Source organism: Aphelocoma coerulescens, chromosome 12 (assembly GCF_041296385.1).
Source record: "Aphelocoma coerulescens isolate FSJ_1873_10779 chromosome 12, UR_Acoe_1.0, whole genome shotgun sequence".
In the NCBI taxonomy this organism is placed as follows: domain Eukaryota; kingdom Metazoa; phylum Chordata; class Aves; order Passeriformes; family Corvidae; genus Aphelocoma; species Aphelocoma coerulescens.
In genome coordinates this window covers 9,215,358-9,237,887 of record NC_091026.1, presented here as the reverse complement: position 1 = coordinate 9,237,887, position 22,530 = coordinate 9,215,358, and the positions used below count along the sequence as shown (strand labels likewise).

Here is a 22,530-nt window from a genome sequence, read left to right as displayed (position 1 = left end):
ACAAGTCCAATGTAGAGCAGAGATGGCAGCTCATGCACATTCAAAACAACTCAGCTTTTGAGGACTGTAGAAGTATTATCACATCCTTTATTCAGGTGATAGCTGTATATATTGCTCGAGTGCTGGTTTCCCCTCCTTTCTTAAAAAATACAAGGTAACACACAAAGTATTCAAGAAACTTACTCTCCATTATCATAACATCTCAGACCAAAAAAAAAAAAAATCCTAGCCTGTATTTCTTCTTTAGTAATTTATTGTTTATTTCCACTCTCACTTACATGCCATTAATAAGATCAGTTAACTGCAGACACCTTACCAAGCTGCTTCCACAAAGTTTGTGAAGATTTTATTCTAAGGGAAAACTTGAAGTTCATCAGTACACACAAACTTCTCCAGTACAGTCCAACTTCCTCAGAAATTACATTATGGAAGTTTCAAAAAACTACATATTTTTGTTTCCCTGTTTTGCAAGGAAATTATGTACTTATTTCACAAATTTAGTATTTATAATACTTCGAGTTACTGTTCAGTTTTACAAATGGAATAAATGTACTTTCTTCTAGGTCAGTGCCTCAGAAGATCATCAACAACCTGCTAAATCACACTTCATGTGTTATTTTCATGCAGTTAGATAGATACCACTATGATTTCCCCCCTATAACAAATTCCTACTATTTTCTGATTAAAGAAATAGAAGATTCTTCTGTAGAGATCCCAAACTATAATACATCAAAATTAAGCACATAAAATATATTAATTCTAACGGATATTAGGAAGATGCAAATTCTCCAGGAGGACAGATTTTAACCTAACTTACAAAATGTAGGTAAACTGTTTTCTTCAAAGTAATAAAACCAAGTAGCAACAATAAATCCATTTTGTTTAATGATTACTATTGTAACATCTTCCAGGAGGCAGGCTGAAGAGAACTCCTTACTTAGCCTGACAAGTGAGAAAGTCATGAAGTGTTTTCTTTCCCAAGCCATGTGCAGGCCTGGTACAGGATGAGACACTTCTAGGAATCTTAGGGAAGACAAAAAATGGACTCAGAGATGCACAGAAAATCTTAAACAGAAAGTAGCACACTTATTCAGTAATTACCTCGATTTAATTACAGTAGAACTACAGGAACAAACAACTGACCAGCTTTTAAATACTTCTAATATTAGTTATTACTATGTACAGCCACCGTTTGCCATTTTAAGAGCACATTACTGCTACTCCATCTAACCCAGCTTGAAACTGCAGTTCAGGGCAATTATTTTTAGAATTACGTATTAAGTAAATAAGTACCAAAATGTAGGCTACTGCCTTTTACAGAAAGTCAAAAATTAATATATTTTATTAAATAGGTGTTCACTGCCTAAACAACTAATGTAGAAAGAGAACCCCAATTTCAGAATGTCCTAGTGTAGCATTCATTTTCTCACCTCTTATTTCCTTTGTGAAAGAAGTACATAGAACTCCCATGTGCTTCAGGGTCCTGTTATACCTTTGTGGCTTTAGCTTAAACCAGAAACATTTAAATTATTTTGTCAAATTATGAACTAAAACCAGTAAGGAGATGGCAGCTTCATTTTTGCCATGGTTACTGCCACAAAGGGGCAGCAAGGCTGTCAGCCACAGCAGTTAAACCATAAAATGCTGCAGTTAATGATGACAGATTCTTCCCCTGCTCACACTAAATAATCATTGAACAATTAATGCAGGCATTATAAATGCACCCCCTGATTACTAAAGCTAATACTCAAAAGCAGCAAGTAACTAGGGATCTAGAAACTGGAATACTTGCCCTGGAGCAAAACTTCACTAAGCAGTACTACAACTGTGTTCGTTTACTCACTGCATGCTGAGAATTCTACCAGGAAGCGAAGTACACTGTGCACAAGTCCAACTGTGCAAAGCCAAAGACTTTGAAACAACACATACCAGGGTCAAACCAACATGGTCAGCATTTGTCATACTGTGGCTAGAAAGTTTCTTCTCTCATATTGTTAAAATATTATTTTATCTTCTTTGAAGTCTTAATATTGAGCATTTTCTCATTTTGGGAGCAGCACTCTGCTAGCAGAATACACTGGGCAAACCATACTGAATTCCAGGTCAGTTCCTTGGCTGTAAGATAGAGAAGTTCAAATGCTAAATTATCTCCAGATCCAATTGATTGAGTTCCTCATTCTGGTCTGCTTAGACGGATCCTAAATTCCTTTCCTCTCACTTGCCTAACTCCACCCGCCTATCAAGGAAGTAGAAGTATTTGTATCCATAAGCAAGCATAATTCACAGGGTGGGGTACATCAAGCAAAATTGCTTTTCTATTTAGTTTCCTGTTTCTTAAACACACAGATCTAATAGCTCTTTGCTTACTAAACCCCTGCTCCTTCAACTTAGAAACAAAACTAGTGCATTAACTTTTGAGGTCTTATGAAATCTCCTTTTTAAAATGACTAACTACGCCAGGCAAGCACACACTATGAAACTAAAAGCAACCAGCTGTGAAGAAAGGGATTTTCCAGGCAGATTGAACAGAGTGAAGGAGTGGCAGTTGGCCTTTCAGGGACCGTAAGTACTGGATTTCTCAAGTGAAGCAAAACTTGCTAGTAAGTTTTCAGTAACTTTTCTAAAAAATAATAAACTTAACCACTCTTTCTATGCAGTAATTAAAAAAAAAAGGAGAAAAAATTAACATTCTTTGATATCACTGGACAAAAAAAAGTCACTGTGTCTAACTCAAAGTGTAAGCCCAATGTAAATCCAGCTACACTGATGAGAAAACGTTAAAATCTTCAGCTACCCCCAGGAATCCAATGCTATCCTTCCAAACTTGCCAGTAGTTCAAAGGGCTAAAGGGGAAAGGACAGCAGGGAATATGCTCTTCTGCTGACCAAGTTGTTCCTGTGTCTGTTTACACCTTGAAGTTTTGTTGTCTGTACTGCCAGGACAACTCTGCTGGTTGCTCATACCTGTTGTCAAGCAAAATAAACTGTGCCACTAAAAGCAGCTTTGTGCCAGCATAACTGAGCCCGGGTATAAACACAGTTTGGCCTTTCTAGATGTATTATTTGAGGTGCTATAAAATATTAATCCCTGTGCTGCTTGCCATGTCCTGATTGCTCAAATGCTTTGAAGTTCACCATAGGCCCTGTTACCCAGCTTAATTTTTGTGTGAGTGGAGTCAGCAGACTTTGCCTGAAAAGGACACAGGGACTATGAGAGGGAAGATGGATGGATTTGTGGGGAGGAAGAGGAAGGTAGGTAGAAAGGCAATGCCCAACACTGACAGGCACCAACAGATTAACTCTGCATAAAACCTGTGTTTGTCTACAATCCTGAGCTGCTCTAGTGCCTTCCTCAGCAGCAAAATGTCACCTTTCCCAACAGAACAAAGCAAATATGTCCAAGTTGTACCTGCAAACATTTCAGCACTGACTTTTTTTGACACATGACTTTGCAATGCTTACTTTAGCTGCTGACTTTTACAGATACACCTATGAGAATTTCAAATTCTGGCATATTAAAATCATCAACAAAAAAGAAAAACACAAAAAAGTATGTTTGCAGACTTAATGCCATCTCCTATGTGTTGTCCCCACTTAAACATCACATTTACTTTCTAAATCACTATTAAATGTTTGCTAGTAGTTGGAACTCAACTTACTCATCTGAAGGTGAAAAGGACTCAGGGTTACTATTAGTCAATAGCGCTATACTATTGTTCAACATCTGTAGTTACAGATATCTACTTTACATCCAAAAATTCCGAAAGAGGATATCCGACATTTACTTTACAAGGACTTTTGATTTGTATTAGGAAGTGGTCTTTATTAACAGAAAGGCTACTAAAAATATTAAGCAATATTTTCTAATTATTCAGTTTTACAAGTAGCTACACATGGCTTAAAAATACTCTATTAAATGGTTTGAGCTATTTTTATCAAATATAATTGCCAAGCAGTATTGTTGCATTTTTCCAAGTAATAAGAGAATAGCAGAAGATGGCTAAAAGTTTAGGTGTAGGACCTCAAACTGTATCACAATCCAAGTTCTCTAGTTTAAAACAAAAGCAAAAAAACATGTTCACAATTTAAAATTTGTGCGTGTACATGAAAATGAGGAGAAAAATCTCTACTGCTTGTCTCCAAAAGTTTGTGTGATTATGCATTGCTGCCCTCAACTTTAAACCACAGTCCCCCACACCTTTCACAACCACCACTACACCATGGAATCACATGTGGTAATGGACAAAAGGAATGAGGCAGCTGGACCAGAACAGTGGTGAGTTATCTGCTCCTTAGCCATCACAGAAAGCAGCAAAGTTGGCTTGATGGCAGGGACAGCTGAAAACCCAGTGTGATTTCAGAATTCCTATCATTTTCAGTTTGCTTAATTTGGTTGGTATGTAATGATGACCTGAGCGATAAAATGAGCAAACTTCAGAAGCTGGTTCCTAAGCCACATACTCACCCTTCCCACAGCAGCAGCATCAGTCAAGAAGAGAATGGCAGAGAGCAGGCTGTATTTACAGTGTCAACCACCTGACTTCTGTCAATTGTTACATGTCAGAATCAGTACACAAATTACATAAGAACTTAAAAAGTACAGTTCACAACCAGAATCCAAAGTTCTCTGTATTAGGAGAACAACTGTCTCAAGCTGAATTAAGAAAACCATGACCTGCATCATACCTGCTTTCATGAAATACATGTTTTTTCATAAAATAGGTACTTCTGGGTTCCTCAGTCTAGGAGAGATACGGAGCCCCTGGGGCAGGTCCAGCAGAGGCTCAAAAGATGATTAAGGGACTGGAGCACATCTCTTATGAGGAAAGGCTGAGGGAGCTGAGGCTGTTCAGCCTCGAGAAGGGACAACTGAGAAGGGACTTCATCAGTGTCTATCAGTATCTGCAGGGAGGTGTACGAAGATAGAGCTGGGCTCTAATCTGTGGTGCCAAGCAATGGGACACGAGGCAATGGGCAGAAACTGATGCCCAGGAAGTTCCACCTGAATATGAGGAAGAACTTCTTTACTGTGTAGTGACTGCACACTGGAACAGGTTGCCCAGAGAGGGTGTGGAGTCTCTTCCACTGGAGATCATCCAGAACCATCTGGACACAGTCCTGTGCCATGTGCTCTGAGATGACCCTGGTTGATCAGGGAGACTGGACCAGATGACCCACTGTGGTCACTTCCAACCTGACCCATTCTGTGATTCTGTGAAAATATAATTAAGTAAACAAATTGCATTATAATTCCTGAATCCCTCAACATCCCCACGGTCAGTACAGAACTGTAGGAATGTCACTAACTCACTTTCAGATTACTTTTATTTACTTTAGCTCTAAGAGGAACTATCAACACTCCCAACACCTAAAACAAGAAAACCTCTGGAAAAAAACCAGTAGTGTTATGGTGATAACAGTTTATACAGGGAAAGAATCCTTCATATAAGATGATATTTATATCATATATACCAATATTAAGTAACAGATTAAACTGAAACGAATCTTTTATTCTACGATTGTGCACTATGACCTTGCACAACCAATGTGAATAGAAACATTATCACAAAGGATGGTTCCCCTTGCTAACCTACTTGCCTTCACCCTTCTTCAACAGAACTGGAGGCATTCAAGTAATCAGACAAACTATTTTCTAGAAACAAACATTTCTAGCCTAACTTGACAGTTGTGAAGTTAACACCTCCCAGTAATTCCACATTCCATAATGGAAAAATGTAGTACAACACCGAGTCACAGAAGAACAAGTCCTGGACACTCCCTATTACACAGTAAGGCCACCTCAAAATTCTGTAATAAGTACACTCTTGTAGAAGATTCATGCTGAAGGATGTCAGCTGAAGCAATCCCAGGCATGATACAAAATATTCATTCCTCTTCTAAATAAAATTTTTCACAGGAAATACAAGGCATGGAATGAAGTGATTGCAGAAGGTAGAAGTTGCTCATGCATCTGAGTGCTGATCTATCCCTAGATTATTCAAATAATCCAAAAGGCATTCACTGTCAAAAGGAGGAGAATGACAAGATAGATACTCACCAAAAACCTCAAGATTAAATGTTTTACCACAAAATGTGACAACACCATACAAAAATAGATCCCTCTCTACACATCAATGTCACTACTTTTGATGCAAAAAGCTATTTTTAAAAAGAAGAGATGTAGAAGAAGAGTTCTAATTTACAAGTAATTTGGTTTATATATAGATGACTGACTTGCTACAGTGAGACATCTGTCACCATAGTTACTAATTACTACTCTTTAGAATGTCCCTTTTACTTAACTTTTGTCCTCACAGTTCACAAGAATTTCTGAGTATCAGCCTTCTGCTACAAGTGCTGGATGGCTTCAGGACGACTAGAAAAATTTTATATTTATTCCCTTCACAGCAGAATGAAAGTCTGTCCCTTCACATACGCCATGCTTTAAAACTTCCTTCTGTACATGAATCACAAAATAGATTAAGGACATTAACACTTTCAGAAAAGATGCAACTCCATTCTGAATATAGACAAAGCACAAAAATTTCCTGCAAAAAAATTACCCAGCTCAGTACTAGTTATATACAATATTCTTGAGGAAATTGAATTTTTAGCCTACATGAAAATTCTCAAGTACTATTTTAATTCCATCCTGAAAATGCTGAGAGAATTTTAAGGTACATCACTGCTTTAAGTGCAAAACTAAAATACATTAACAATAAAGTACAATCAACGGAAAGATTCCCAGGAAATGATTACTCACACATCATCCCAAGATGCTCATTGACTCATTAGAATACTAAAACAATATAAAGAAGAGACTTATTTTGTCTTACTGCTGTCATAGATGACAGCACATATCACATAACATCCAGAGACTTGGAAAGAACTTTTCCTGCTCCATATTAAAACGCTGACTTGTGTAATGGACTCAAAACCAGTAAGAAGTAGATAAAACCAGATTTCTAAAAGGAAATTGTACTCCTTGCAAAGAAGTTTTCTGCTATATTTCATTAAAGAAGCTCAGTCTCTTGTTACACAAGACATTTATACAGCTACATATCATGTATCACTGTGACACCAGTGATTACTTTGTATAATTTATCTCAACTTCTATCATCACATCAAACATGGACCCTGGGGAAAACACATGACCAAGGTGACTTCCTGAGGTTTCACTTAATTCTACTGTGTTCTCTATATTAATCAATTATGGAAATATACTGCAACTTAATGCAGCTTTAAAATAAAGAAATAAAACCCCTAATTGGCCATTACCCAGAAATTCAGGCTTCTTCAGGATAATTACTTCTAAGTGTAAAATATCGCTGAAATACTCATCCATCCTGATGGCCTTATAGGAATACTTTCTTACAAAACTAGTCTGAAAGCTAAACACTATTATTTACTCTAATAAATGTAATTAAAGTTTGGCAACATGACACACTCAAACTTTGCAATAAGTAAAGTTATCTTGCTCTCGAAGTGTAGAAATTCCCAAAGACTGTATTTGTACCACACATGTATCCAGATAAAGTAAATAAGCTCTGCAAAGAGCAGGTTCCCATATACAATCATAATTTCTTTTCAAATACATGTTTCTAAAGGTTTGTAATGTATTATTGCAATTTACTCTTAGCTTTAGGAAGCAAAAGAACCCATAGATATTCTGCACTAGTGAAGAACACTAAGGCTATTCAGAAAACTATAATTTTTATTCTTAAATTCACAATCAAAAAATGGTTAAACTTGATAGTTAACATTCTTTGGCCAATCTAATGAAGTTCAAGACCGAAATAAAGTGTGGGTTTGTCTATGACTACTGCAATGAAAAGTATGACATAAAGAGGGAGGTTAGTCATGTTTGGACAGAGCTTTGCCCTAATTTAAGAGCAGAGGTAAGGCATAAATCTCTCCTGGTCTTTAGATTTTGACTGACCTTATAAGAACCTTGCATAAACAAAAACTCAAATCAAATTTCTGTAACACTTACTAAAGAAACCCAATGAATTGGTTTTATGGCAAAACACTGAAGAATAAGCAGAAATGACAGAAAAAGTAGAAGACAAATGAAAAACAAATGTTTTTTAAAAAGCAATCTTGAAATACTATCAGCATCTGTCAGTAAATACTCAGAATAAGAAATCCAACACCAACATTATCCATTGTTTCTGCTTCCTCAATCTTGAGCTAACAAGATAACTTTATAACTAGTAAAAAATTAATTGAAATGGAAATTTCCCGTAAGAAAATTGCACTACTGAACTTCTATCAGCAAACAATTACATTTTCATTTGCAAGCAAATTGGAGAAAAACCACAACAGAAACCAAGATTACCAGATACTCTGCCAGAAGAGAAGATCTACTTATACGAAAGTAAAAGGTTATGAGGCAGCTCGTTAGTTTATCAGGAAACTCCAACTCCCAATATAACCCCAGACATTTCAAGGCAGGTGCAGAACTGCAAAAGCTGCTTAACTGTCTTGCTACTCGATGCTAAGTTGCTAAATTAGTTAATCATTACATCAAAGCTCCCCTACTCCTGGCAAAGAATCTCTTCCCACATGCTGACTTTTCAACTGTTTAGAGAATAAAGGGAGTTGTTGAAACTATTTCAAACCATTTCTCATTTCTACTCCTTCCATGCTGTGTTTACCTACTATCATTAATTCCATACTGCTCTTGGTTTATAGTGGAAAAAACTCCCAGTGATCACACATTCAGATAAAGAAAAAAACCCACATCACATTTCACAGACATCTCCAAATGCAATGCAATAGTGGTTTGGCATCATCACTATATATATAAAAATTCTCAAAATACCCTGAAAAATTTAGGAAGGTCTCTCTCTTCCTTTTATTAAGGGACATCTTCCATCTGAAAAGACTTGTCTAATATCACTACAGTACTTTTACTTTTTTTTAAACAAACAACTGCAGCAGGCCTTGTTAATTGATCTCTCCTTTGCACAAAGCCAAGTTTTCTTGCTTTCTGTCATCATCTGCTCCTGAATTATTTATTAACAGAGCACAAGTGTCACAAGGAAAAGAATGTTCAGCACATTGCTAAGCTACAGTTAAAATGCCCATCCTGAGGATGAACGTAATGCTACTGTGATATAAATTCAAGGCAGCCAATAAACATGCAGAAGTACAAGTCCTAACTGAAGGGAACTGCCTTAGTACAAATGACACTGCACTAATTTTCATCATGTCAAACAAGATCATTTTGTAAGAGGTCCAAACCACAAATATTACCCAAATAGAGTGTAGAGAGAGTTCACTACACAGTTCCTCATACTGAAACCAACAGGTCACCAGAGCAATATGCTCCTCCTTGCATTTCTGAAGACTTCTCTGCATCAAGGACAGACCGAAACTTTTTTTTTAAACACTAAATTCAATTTATTTTCATTCTGTGTTTTGAACTTCAGCATTCCATGCAGAGAGCAAATGCAATTAACTGGAAACCAAACACCAAATGAGAAGGGTGCGGCTCCATCCAAAGACGGAAAATTCATTTTCCAGCACAGAGGAGAAATCTGACAATTGGGAGTTCAGTATTTGTACTCAAGGCACTGCCAAGCCATACCTCCAACAAAGTGAGAGCGAAAATACCCTGGGAAGAGGCTGCATTTATTTGCAATGCATTCCTGGGTCAGGACTTTCAAAGCAAGTAGTAATTAAATACTGGTATTCATGAACAAAGGCTGATTTATGCTGGCGCTCCTTTGAGATCAACAATTTCACAATAAAGAAAAGGATGACTTATTTTCAACTTAAGTTAAGAAATCCACATATGGAGATGGGTTTGCCAGCAATGGGAGAGAATGAATGAGCTGATTTTTGATAGGCAATCTTACAGAATATTGATCAGCCATTTCTTTAGCTGTGTACTACTGGCTTCAAAACAAGGGGCAACCTTCTCACAGGTTCACAACGTCAGAACAACCCCAGCAGAGGAATGGGCAGAGGGCAGATAAGGCGTTCAAGGATGTGGTAATTACAGTATCAAACACAGTGACTCACGACTCATACGTCTTAGTCAAGGGCAAAAATCACATACAGGGTAGCTGGATTCACAGATTAGAAGGGTTGCTAACATGGCAAAACTTGCCAAGGTACAGGTTTCTACACAGAAGTATTTTGTTGGCTTTTTTCCCAGCTACTTTCCATCAGGGTCATCAGGGATGTTACACTGGTAACACCTGTGCCCATGAATGTGACTCTTCAGACAAGCTCAAAATAAAAAACAACACACACACAAAATAACCAATAACTGAAATCTCCTTATCTCTTTGTCAATAGAAATGTACCCAGAACACATCAGTGCCCATAACCAATCTGCCAGTGGCCATTAGGAGCAGGGAAACTGCAAAGTACTGCTGGCAATCCCACACCCTTTCACCTGAAAAGCCTGAGGGAGTGGTCATCCACACCTCTCAAAAGTCATTATCAAGCCTTATAATTTTTTGTACTAAATGTGCTATATTTCCCTCTAGAACACAGACAAAAAATTTCAAAGCACAGAAAGAACCTCTTTCTAGCATTAGATATTCTAGATTGTCAGTCTAAGAAGAAAAAGCCTCCACTGATGTTTTAATTCTTTAAACCACCATAAAGAAATTTTCCAAATCCCTTCCCTAAGCACGAAAATGCCTTTTCTGTTCACTATTTAAAACTGAGTTGCAGCCACTAGAGGGCAAGGCCACGATACACAAAACACTGCCCAGGCTGGGTAATAAAAAACCAAAGCCACAAAAAGCAGAGCAGAAACTACAGCTGAAGATTTGGTTGTTCAAGGGTTTTTTTAATACTGAATTTTTACATTAATTATAGGAATATACCCACATATTCTGTAGGTTGCCTGAACTATTAATTCCATCTTTACAGTCTAAAGCCTCCCAGACAAACTACTTCTACAATTCAACATCCACATTAACAATTCTCATACTGCTCAAATTTTAAAATTAGGTTTCTCAACTTCAGTGTTCCTGATACTGAAATTATGCAAGTTACTGGAATTTTACCCAGAATAAGCAAGCAACGTAAAAACCAGAATGCTGTCAAAGGCTTTTCCCATTAAATATAGAAATTGAACTTCCTAATCAATGGTAAAAAAAAATCTAGCTAGAAATTGGCCATATGCTGCAAAATAACCAGAATTAACATGCAGATTTTTTCTGTGTCTAATCAGCATTTCAAAAAAATTGCCGTTCTGAGAACAGTTAGGTTTTTCTGTACAAAGATAGCCCTTTATTGAAACATATTCTTGATATTTAATGTATTAAATTCTGCTACAATTCATTATCTGTGCTCTTAAAATAACAAAAACAAAGTCCAGAAACCAAAGCAAACCAGGAGAATGAGTCATTTACTAAAAGGAAAAAAAAAAAACCAATAGAAGGACACACGCCGGAAGCTCAAAACAAAAGCATCTAAAGATTTATTTCAAAATCTATAGTCCCAACAGAACATGGAAGAAAGCTTAGCAAGCTTTTCATTAAAAATGATGACACTTAATAATAGTGGCAATGCACTGGCACTGTGCACGAAATCAGTCCCATCTACACTGGCCCATCTACTCCATGGAAAAAAAGCATGTGTACTGTATATCACCAAAACAGATGAGCCCTCAAATTAAGTTCACATCACATTCAAACTGCACTCCCAGTACAAACACAGCCTTCCCACAAAAAACATGTTTGCTGTTAAGTAATGAGCTTTGACATACCAAGAGGTTTGTCATCCAAGCTCAAATTTAATACAGCTGTAGACAAGATTACACTTTGACTAAAGAAAAATCAGCAAGACTTTTACACTACCTATAATTAGTCTGCTATTAGTACAAAGTTTTAATAAACTTTAATTAGAATTAGATGCTATCCAAAGCTTGTTTCAAAGGAAAATAGGTTGGGCCACAGGGAATTGGCAGCATTAAGAGCAACATGGTTAAACACAAGTTTAAGAGAAACATGTGTGTCCCTATTACTTCTTTCAATTTTTTTGGAAAAAGGTTTTCTTCTGCAGCCAAGTAGTGTACTCAGGTCTTAAGCAAGTATCAGGCATATCAAACACAATAGATGATGCAGGTTGGTAGAATGTTTCACTGGATTATTACATCTTAGCACTGTTTCATAAAAAAAAATTTAAAAAATCCTAAACAAATCTGTGGCACTTTCGTTACAGGAATTTCCAAGTGTTTACCAGAAAAGCGACTTCACATGTTTGCCCAGACAGCCTTAAACCAATTCAGATGTTATTGTTATAATAAAAACAGAATATGAAATTTGTATATAGATCAGTAACAGCTCTCCTGATTGCTTATACACAAATTCATGTGAATATCCACCAAAGCTACAAAATTTAAGAGATTCAGGAAACAAGTAAAGGGCAAGGCCCTCTCACATGAAAGTACCTTTCCACAGTGCTCTGGTTAGCAGGCAGGAATTAGTCTGTCTACCACAGACCTAGAAAGAAGTTAAGTTAGTCTTTCTCCTATTTGATCTTAAAATTACCTCCTGCCTCTGTTGCCACCTGACAGTAGCTCCTCGGGGCTGAGGAAGCGACTGTATTTTAGACATTCTCAAATGACAAACTAAAGCAGGAAAGTACTGCATGCACCTCAGCCTTTACACATCTCTTGGCTTCACTGCATAGAACTTTCCTTGACTGCACTCAGAATTTCCGGTCTAGGTTTTCCAGGGAAGTATCAGGAGTCAGCTCTCTGCTTTCTTCTCTCTCTATTTCAAATAGTTTGCATCCCACCAAGCTCCCCTGTTCACACCAGGTCTGTGCTGGGAGCACCAACATTTCACAGCAACTGTGGAAACACACCCTGTACAGTGCACAGTGGCTGTGCTCTCCCAAACATCCACTTCAAAAGTTGCACCACAGGACATCTCCAGCTTCCTCCCTGTTTATATGTTCTGGTATCTTTTGGAATAGACAAACCCCTCACAGACACGTGGTGAAACTGAGTGCAGACCAGTCCCCTCCCAGCACACAACAGCAACATGTGCTAAGCACACAAGGCAGTAGAAAAAACATCACAGAATATCCTGTACTCTTTCAACCTTCAACAAGGTACCTTAAAAACTAAGGGGTGCTGAACTTCTGAGCTTAAAGTATATTATTTAATTCTTAACAAGTTCTCATGGGACAAGTAAAGTGCATTTTTACTACATTTATTTCAGGGCTTGCTTCTCTGTCACTTGAAATTAGTTTGAGTCAGATAAAATAAACATGTACTGTTAACAAAGGTGCCTCATTTACCTTGTTACGTTACACTTTTCACACTTAATTCAAAACTGGACAACTTGAGCAGCTTATCTACCTCCTGACTGCACAAACTGGATGGACTGCCAACTTCCAGACTCAGCAGCTGAGTGTCTCCATACTTCCAATACCATCCCCTCATCCAGTGCCAAGCAGAACTAATGCAAAGCATGACACACTATCATCAACCACCAACCAGCAGCTTTCTGCCACCTGTTTCTCAACCTCAGTGTTTCTTAACAGGCACATCAGCAACGTTGATGTTTTCTTCACTTCCCTTTGACAGGTTTAGCTTGAAAACTTAAAAACCGGAAACAGCAAACTAGTAAACAAAATTGTGCAAACTACATCAATAGTTCAGAGTAATAAAACAGAGAAAAAAATCCCAAGAGAACTCACAAAGCTATTATTCTAAAAGCAAAACAGGTAGGCATTTCAAACCAACCAAATTTAAATCTTTATTCCTAACTATTCTATGAATACCTAAATATTTTGAATAAACTAATTTGCAAATATAAATTCTTAAAATTTCAGAAGGTCCTTCTGGATCTTATCATATATACATATATATATATATGATATATCATATAATATATACAGTCACCAGGGTGCAAACTATTAATCCAGTTTTTGCTTATTACTTTAAGAGAAAACGAATAATCATTTAGACAAAGTAAGTCACTTGACAGTAATACTCCACGATAAATTACAATAGAATTATTCTTGCATTGGACTTTCTGATAGAATGAAAACATTTACTTCTTTGCCAGTTAGACAAGAATAATTACAAAACTTCACTCAGGATCAGCTATCACCTTTCGTTCTCTCATTCCTCTCTTTCTAAAAGCTTACCAGCTGTATATGATTGACAAAGATTTTGGTCAGCAACCCAGAAAGAAGTGCGTCTATGGTGAGTCAATGAATCACCTGGAACCTCAATATCACTTCAACTGTAATAAGTTACTGGTTGCCTTCTCTCAGATTTATGTGCAGCATAATTTCAACTAAAAATTCAATGCATATTAGAAGGATTCAGTCCCTAAGCCACAAAAATAAAGAAACAGAAATAAAATTTCAAAAAGCAAAAAACCAAAACAAAAAACAAAAAGCCCACAAGAAGAAAGTAAAAATCTTTATTCAACCAAATAATGAACTTAATAAAGAAAAAAAAAAATTACCATTAATTTTAAAAGAAAACTACTAGAGCTTTTACATTCTGCAGATGCGAAGTTATCATTGTCAGTTCAAGGATAAAAACATTCATCTCTACTCAGTATCAGCTAAAATGCAAACTGAATTAGTAGATTTCTTCATGAAGCAACATGAACATTCAAAAATACATTAAGTATGAAACAAACTATTTTAGCTGTGACTGAACCACATAAATGACAAGTACTTCCATGCTGCTATTTCAACTTAAACCAAAACCACTGAAGTGAGCTCTGATAGGGAATGCTCTCCTTAGGCAAGTCATAATTAAAAACAGGTGAAGTGGTCCACAGTAAGTGCCTCAAATATGGCAGAGACACAGCACACTCCTCACTAGGAACAGTCTTATATAAAGAGCTGAAACTATTTTTCCTAAAATCTTTCATGTAAGATGACCCATCTTCCACTTACACAATTAGTTCAATAATTAAAAAAAAAAAAAAAATCTGTCTGCTCTGGAAATACTTTACTTCACTATAAATGCAGCTCCTTACAACTGCCATCCCTGCATTGCTCGTAACAATGGCTCTTTTCAACATGCTAAGCATATTTTGACAGAACCTGAGAAATTAAGCTGAGAGAAGTAAGCAGTTTTTAAAATTCAATATTCAAACAGCAGAACACAGAAAATCACCAATAAAAAGCTTTGTTACCTTAAATGATAATTGTAACATTTACGATCATATTTCAACAGCGCAGAACTCTGCTCTTTGGATACCTGCACTTGATGGTACAAGTAAGTGTAAAAAGGAGAAGTAGCAGTACATGTTTCCTGTTGATTTGTCTCTTTTTTTTTTTTAAAAAAAGGGCAACTTGCAATCTAGAGTGTGCAATTGTGACTTCAATTGCTCTTCAGTTTCAATATTCCCTCTGTATCACTTGATTCACTTGTAACACTGATCCCCTTGTCTCTATCCCATCGTTGTAGAATTTCCCATGCAAATTCCATGGTATCTTCAGTGCTCAGTGCTCTTCTCACCCGATTGTTTATCCCAGTACAGCCTCAGTGCTGATATGAAGCTCACCTTGACAGTTCTCCAACCTGACCACACAGATGTGCTTCCTGCCCTCACAGCACCTGAGCACCTGAAGACAACCTTCCATGGCTACCAGGCTTTGAGAACTGGTTGCTTGTATTTAGAAAGAATGAGACACAGGACCAGAAAAGTTTCTTTCAGCCTTTCCAGCCTCTCTCCAACCCCTAAGCCCACTTATGTCTGGCTGCTCCATCACCACATGATACATACTCAAAGATACTTGGACCTAAGATGAGACGAAGGCAAGGTGCACTAAGCTGGAATTCTACGACTGTTGTTCGTACTTTGCAGAAAGGGACAGTAGCAAGAGGAAGGTGGCAGCTGGGATTACTTATGGACTCCAGTGGGGAAGCGTTGTGAAAAACAGACAGGCAACTCTTTTAAAAATCTGCAATTCTTTTCATCCCAAAGACTGGAAGGAAGAAAGGACCAACATTACAGACAAGGGAGCTGAAGTCTAAGTTTAGTTGTTTTAAGAATGGCCCAAGTGTGAGAATAAACATGAAAAGGATAGGATGAATGATGGACCAGTTATGCAGAAGGGCTTATCTGACATTTGACAACTGGTTTAGAAATATTCTGTGCACTCGTAACCTTTTCTGCCATAGATTTGTTCTTACTTCTTCAGTTTTGTCAAATACCTTCCTAAGAATCAGTATTTTGCAGAACATTTTATTTCACCATCTCAACTAGAAAAAATAAAGGGAAATTTAATTCCACAATCTGAAGTATCTCATTTTCTAATGGTAATATACATACATTAAAAATGAAAGGAAGTTACTACCCAGCAATCGACAAAGAAACACAATACAGAGAGGAACTCCCTGCTACAGAGGCTTTAAGCCTCAAGAGGATCAGCTAAATGAAACAAGGAACACCCTACTCTGATGTTGGGGTTCATTGTGCTTTTTTGCTGCCTGTTCCATTTCACTGTTCCTGTTCAATTAGATTACTGCCCTAACGGTGGCAAAAGCATCTTGCTCTAAGTAAGTGTTACCACCAATATTTTCAGAAATATGTAGGTTCTGTGACCTTGGATTTTCTAAAATATATTTTCACTGTACAATGTAAGCTGACAAGATTTTGTTCTATGCTATTTGCTTTAGTTGTTCTGTCTAAGGCACTAGAAAGCACGGAGAAACACAGAAATTGATAGTGAAAAAAGTACCTTTTGAATTGGAACAAAATCCTGTAGAAGAGTAGAACTGAAACTGAAAAGCAGGAGTTCTCTCTGAATTGCAGCTCTGAGTTTTGCACCAAATAACAAAGACTCTATATTCCACCACAGTTTTCATAATGCAATTTCTCATTAGCACTGTGGGAAGATGCAAGACATGCAGGCTTTCTGCTATGGGACATCTTTAACAGTTCTACCCAAGCAGAAAATCAACACATCTGAAAAAAACTGTTAACACCTTTATAAAGAACACTCATCCATGTCTATTCTCCAGAACCTGAAGCCTTAAAACTGAAAAAGACTAAACAACTCAAGTATTTAAATGATAATGTTCTCAAAACTTTTAAGTTTGGCTTCATACACTGCTAGCATGTTAAAAAAGTATGTTTATTATCATAATTCAGACATTTAAATTATAATACCCTTACTACGCCTCAAGTGTAGGCAGGTATCTAAGTGTTTTACACTGTAAACAAGCCACATTTAACTGAATTTACCACGTGTGATTATATAAAATAAAGACACGACATTCCACTCATCATAATCCTTCTTCAAGCAAGGTCACAGACCTCTTTCCAAAGGCTTGTTTATCAAAGAAGATAAACTTTCTCCTCCCTCTCTTAAGATGCCAGCAAACAATGCTCATACTTCAAAGACTGCATTAAAAAGGCAAGTACAGCTCATACTCTTTCAAATGCTCAGAAATACAATGCATGAAGGAAATAAGGAGCTCACTTCCACCAGCCTACACCTACACAGCATACGCATAAACCCAAAGATCCCTGCTAAGATGTCAAAATGGCCCTCAGACCTGTTCATGGACACAACTGATAAAAGTGCACTCCTGACAGATGTTTGAGTAAATGTAGTGTACCTAACACCTATCTGATTTTGTGGTCATTTATTACTGGTGTGCTTTTCTTCCACTGAAATGGGACATTTCATCAAGAATTATTAAAAGCACTGACAGAAATTCTACTACTTTGGAATATAATAACAACTACTACTACTATTGCTACTATGCTAGCATTTAATGAAAACAATGAAGTTAAAAAATACCAAGAAAGAAACAGTGATGGGGAAAAAAACCACAAACCCAAAAAACTGGAAAATGCCCCATCCCTGGAACTGTTCAAGACCACGTTGGATGGGGCTCTGCGCAACCTGGTCTAGTGGGAGGCATCCCTGCCCATGGCAGTGGTGTTGGAATTAGATGATCTTTAAAGTCCCTTCCAACCCAAACCATTCCATGATTCTCTGATCAGCAGCAGGTTGGTCCTGTCCATTCACCATATCTAGCTTTATGGAAAGGAACCCCCAGAGCAGGAGTTATATGGGTCAAAAATAACTAAAAATCCTGAATTGGCCCATTTTTCATATTTGACTCAGTACACTCACTAAAGTCCTTTTTCTTGTCCTAGCAATTATACTGTTACTGCTAATAGTAAAATAAAAAAAGTTGGCCACTTCTTATGTTCCAAAATATTTGTTTTGCTTGTGACTTTTTTTATTTGTGAATTCAGGCAGAACTTTCCAAAAGTCACAACTTCTTTTCAGACAGAAGAGACTGTACCTAGAAAGCTGATTTGCCTGGGTTTTTTTTTGTGTCTCCACTGTCTCACTCATTAAATATAAATATGAAACGTAATTTTTATATATTAAATATAACCAGTTTTGAAATAATTGTGTGCAAACACAATAATTAAACTTTAAGGTTAAAAACATTTTCTGCCCATATATGATCACAAATTCGCATTTTAAAATCCTGCCACTATTACTGTCCCATGAAAAAGAATACTTGGGACGCCTCAGCATGAGTGTAGCAGATGAAAAAAATTACCTCTTTCAAATGTCTGCAAGTATAACTAAGCACTTATTATTTCTTAAATCCTTCTATTGTCTGAAGAGTTTTGGTCTGGACAAGACAAACCAGTCTCCCTCCCCTGTAAAATAACTGTCTGAAGCAATATTGAAAGCAAAATGGTTTAACATACTTTCTAGATTTGAGGTACAACACCAGCAAGCAGATCTAGTCACTGAAATAATGTTACAAAATTACAAGTACCCTAACATTAGACTCAAAACTACACCTTCATAAAAGGCTTTAAAGGATATTACAAAGCAATTATTTACAAAACAGCAGTTATAAAAGAAGATGCATACAGCAAGTTTAAACTATAAAGCACATCAAAGAGAGTACAAGTTACAGATCTCAAAATGAAGCACAGTAGTCATCAAGATCCTTTAATATTAGTTTATAAAACTCAGATCATCATCTAAAATTTATCCAGTAACAATTATCCTGGGAAGGCTCAACACTAAGCTGTGTGGGAAAGGAAGGAAGCAAAATGAGCACACTTGGATTTGATAACCAGGGGAGACCAAGAAAACCCCACATCTCCATACAAAATCGTTCAAGTACAGGCACATTTATACTGACCTGTGAAGCAGGCAAAATCCCAGAACAGGGTGACCTAAGGAGCCCCCAGGAATGCAGTCTGAATGTCCCAGAGTGGCTCTGGGACAGCTGTGGCAGGACAGCTGCGTTGGTGCAGTGTTTTGCCAAACTAACCCTTCCCAAGCCCACTTCTGCAACATGGGTTAAGGGAAGGTCAATCTGCAGCTAAAATGTAGATCTGCACTAAATTTATTAGGAAGTAATACCCTGCAACAGGATGAATGTACAACCTGTGCTGATCTCAGTCAGTGAGGCACCATGTGTACAGATTCCAAATCAAAATATGCATTTTGAAAGGAAGGTTATCCTTGTTTGTTGACACAGTGCATTTGTTCAAGTACAAAAACCTCCAGAAACATTTTTCTCTCTGTTTACATGCAAGTTAGAAGTTATCTAAACACAGCACATATATTTTTAACTTTCTAATTTAGAGTCATTCATAAATGTAACCAAAGATCAGAATGACACCATGGGTAAAGAGCATTCAAATAGACTTAGAACATCCACATGCCTTTCTGTGTTATAGGTAACATTAATATAAATAGCAGCCTATCAGTCCTTCCCTTAATTACATAGGAAGGGCTCTGTTCATAGACCAAATCACTGGCCTTCACTGTCAAAGACAATATTTAGATACCTACCAAAGCTCTGCTTAAGCAGCACAACCAGTAGCTTTACCTAACATCAACTAGCTACAGAGATTGCAAAAACAAATAAACCCTTTCCATGACAATTTGTATTCCTGACTTTCTCTTACAAGCACTGGAATATGCAGTCTATGAAAAGTCCTCAAAGAGGAAGATGAAAAAAAATAATTTCCCCTTTGAGTTCTTAAAAAGGAAGTAGTGGTTGACAGCTGTAAGTGAAAGTGTAGTATTATTTCCACCCTTATGGAATTAGGAGTGGAACTGGGAACATTCATGACCTTCATTTAGTGCTCTTCCTTTCCTCCAGAAATTATTTTAAAACTTCTTGACAAGTTTTTGTGGTAATTTTAAATTACACTACAAAAGAAGTACTCCAGGTATGCGTAATACCGCATTCTATCTAGACATACATATACTGGAAGCTAGAAACTAACTTAAGACAACAGCAACACAGGCTAATCTACCAGCTAATATGCCTGACACTGACCTCAGAAGCTTATTTCCTGGCAGGGATTAATTCTGGACACAAAATCCTCTACCAAGTCCACGAGCAACCTCAACTCATTAGAGCTGCTGTGGCCCAGCAGACTGGACCGGACAATCTCCTGAGGTCCACAGCAACCTTAATTATCCTCTGACAGTTCATCCATGCCATAGAATTTGCTGTCCTTGTTCACAGTAATTTAACTTCCCTCCAAGTAGATACCACTCTAGCTACTTAATGACCTAAAGTTCTGGAATCCATAGAAACAAAAGAAACTTCATCAAACTTATTCTTTGTCTCTTAAAAATATGTGCTAATATTGTCATAACCTTAAAAATCCTCTGGCATCCAGCAAGAGGAATCCCTATAATGATAGCAAATAAACAACAAGGAGTTGCTATTACCTACAGAGATCAAAGAGCTGCAAAAATAACTTGGCTGCAGAATGGATTCTTCCACAATCAGATATAAAAAACAAAGTTGTTTTTTTTTTAATAACAGAGCTCAACATGTGAAGAATTACAAATAATTCACTATGCCTCCTGAAAGCTTTCAGATTCTTCAAGCACCTAGAAGCAATAGGCATACGTGCAAAACCCAGCAATGCCAGAATAAAATCACAAGTAACACTACGGAAACTGATTTGCAATTCTATTGCCCCTAAGTTCTGGCATAACTATCACAGCTAACAACCAAAAAAAAACCAGAGAATGACAGCTAATTGTGCCACGAGTTACTGGGAAAGGTCACCAGAATACTAAAAGATAAAAAGGTAGGCAGGCTAAAAGCTCAGCTTTGCAGAACCAAGAGATCTGGCTTCTAACCTACATAATTAACAATTACACTTCATGAAAAAACATTTTAAAAAAAAACACAGCAAGGCATAATTATCGAACTCTGCTGGGGTGGGGTTAAACAAGAAGAAAAACCACTTACAGAACATTGACACTAGGGCAAAGACTAAGTTTTAGACAAATCTAGGTTTAAACTTAATCTCACTCCACTTCCAAAAAAGGAACAACTTTGGAAAAGTTCCAGTTAAGAGCAAAAAACTTCCATATCAGATAAGACTAATGACATATGCAGACAGCAGCAGCCAGTACCAAGTGTCTCCAAAAGAACTTGCTGTACAAATATCTATCTGGCCCATTACAGAGTTTTTCATCTTGGATTTGAAACATAAGCATTTCTATTCCTTCCTTTAAAAAGGGTATTACTCAATACATGGTTACAAGTATCCATAACTTTTCTATTTTAAGCTCTTGCATTTATTTTATTTTTATGGAAGAAATACTACAGGTGTAATTATGAGAATATGCAGCACTAATAACTTAATTCTTAGGTTTCTATTCATTACTCTCTTAACACAAGAACAAAAGGTCACCCTTCTGTTCTGATACAGTTTTTATACATACATGAGATATTGTATGCTTTCTGTATTGAAGACTTTCTGTAATAAATATTTTCAACACACTTGAATTATCACGTAAAAACGAAAACTAAACAAGATATTCCTACTGGGGAAAAACCTACTTTAACAGCAGCACAATACTGTCAATATTTTTTGTATTTAGTTACAAGTTCTCCTGTTTCACACTATTAGGACATTTGCAATTGAGCCCATCTCACTATCAATTCTTCAGTCTTTCCAATAGTTGGTTACTGTTATTTTATAACCCAAAAGTTCTATGAATAGCACATATTTCCCTCCATTACACACCACAGTCCAACTATCAATACTGTAACGTTCCTTAGCTCTGTAAAGATTTTATAAATTCCTCATGCCCTAAACTACCCTGGATTAATTCCAGTACGTTTTATGTTTACTTTTTACAAAAGTAAAAAAAAACCCAAAAAAACTCCAAAAAAAGGTCAAACTCCTGCTAGAATTTTCTGTGTTTTTCCACTCAACTACAGTGTTACTACAGGATTTTGGACTTTCTATTATAAGCCTGCTGGAAGTTCATCATTTATTTATACTTTCTCAAGACTGAAATAAACTCTAAAGCATTGCTCAATCACACACAAGTCTGGTACAACACAACAGGAAAATTGTATCAAATTAATTGTCTGGCTCCAGCACAATGATTTTCCTTTTCAAGGAGGAAGCTGTTCTGGGTCTCTGGCAGACAGATATGTCTTCTTGCAAGATGGTACAGTCCAACCCATCTCTCTGCCTGATGTTCCCACTCCTAGAGCAGACTGAAAAAACACTTGCCTATATTCAACAAAAATGTGACA

The 22,530-nt window shown here is 37.0% G+C and overlaps 1 protein-coding gene across 30 annotated transcripts in view; it reads right to left on the bottom strand.

The window, feature by feature from the left end:
• The window catches only part of SLMAP (sarcolemma associated protein), an 80,541-nt gene that overhangs the window by 50,329 nt on the left and 7,682 nt on the right, over nucleotides 1-22,530 (bottom strand). The window contains exon 1 of one of the 30 annotated variants that reach the window (XM_069027976.1): nucleotides 8,338-8,443. The exons of the other annotated variants lie outside the window; for them this stretch is intronic. The gene's annotated coding sequence lies outside the window, so the exon portion shown is untranslated. Of the gene's footprint in view, nucleotides 1-8,337; nucleotides 8,444-22,530 lie in introns of those variants that run through there. 30 annotated transcript variants of the gene reach the window in all.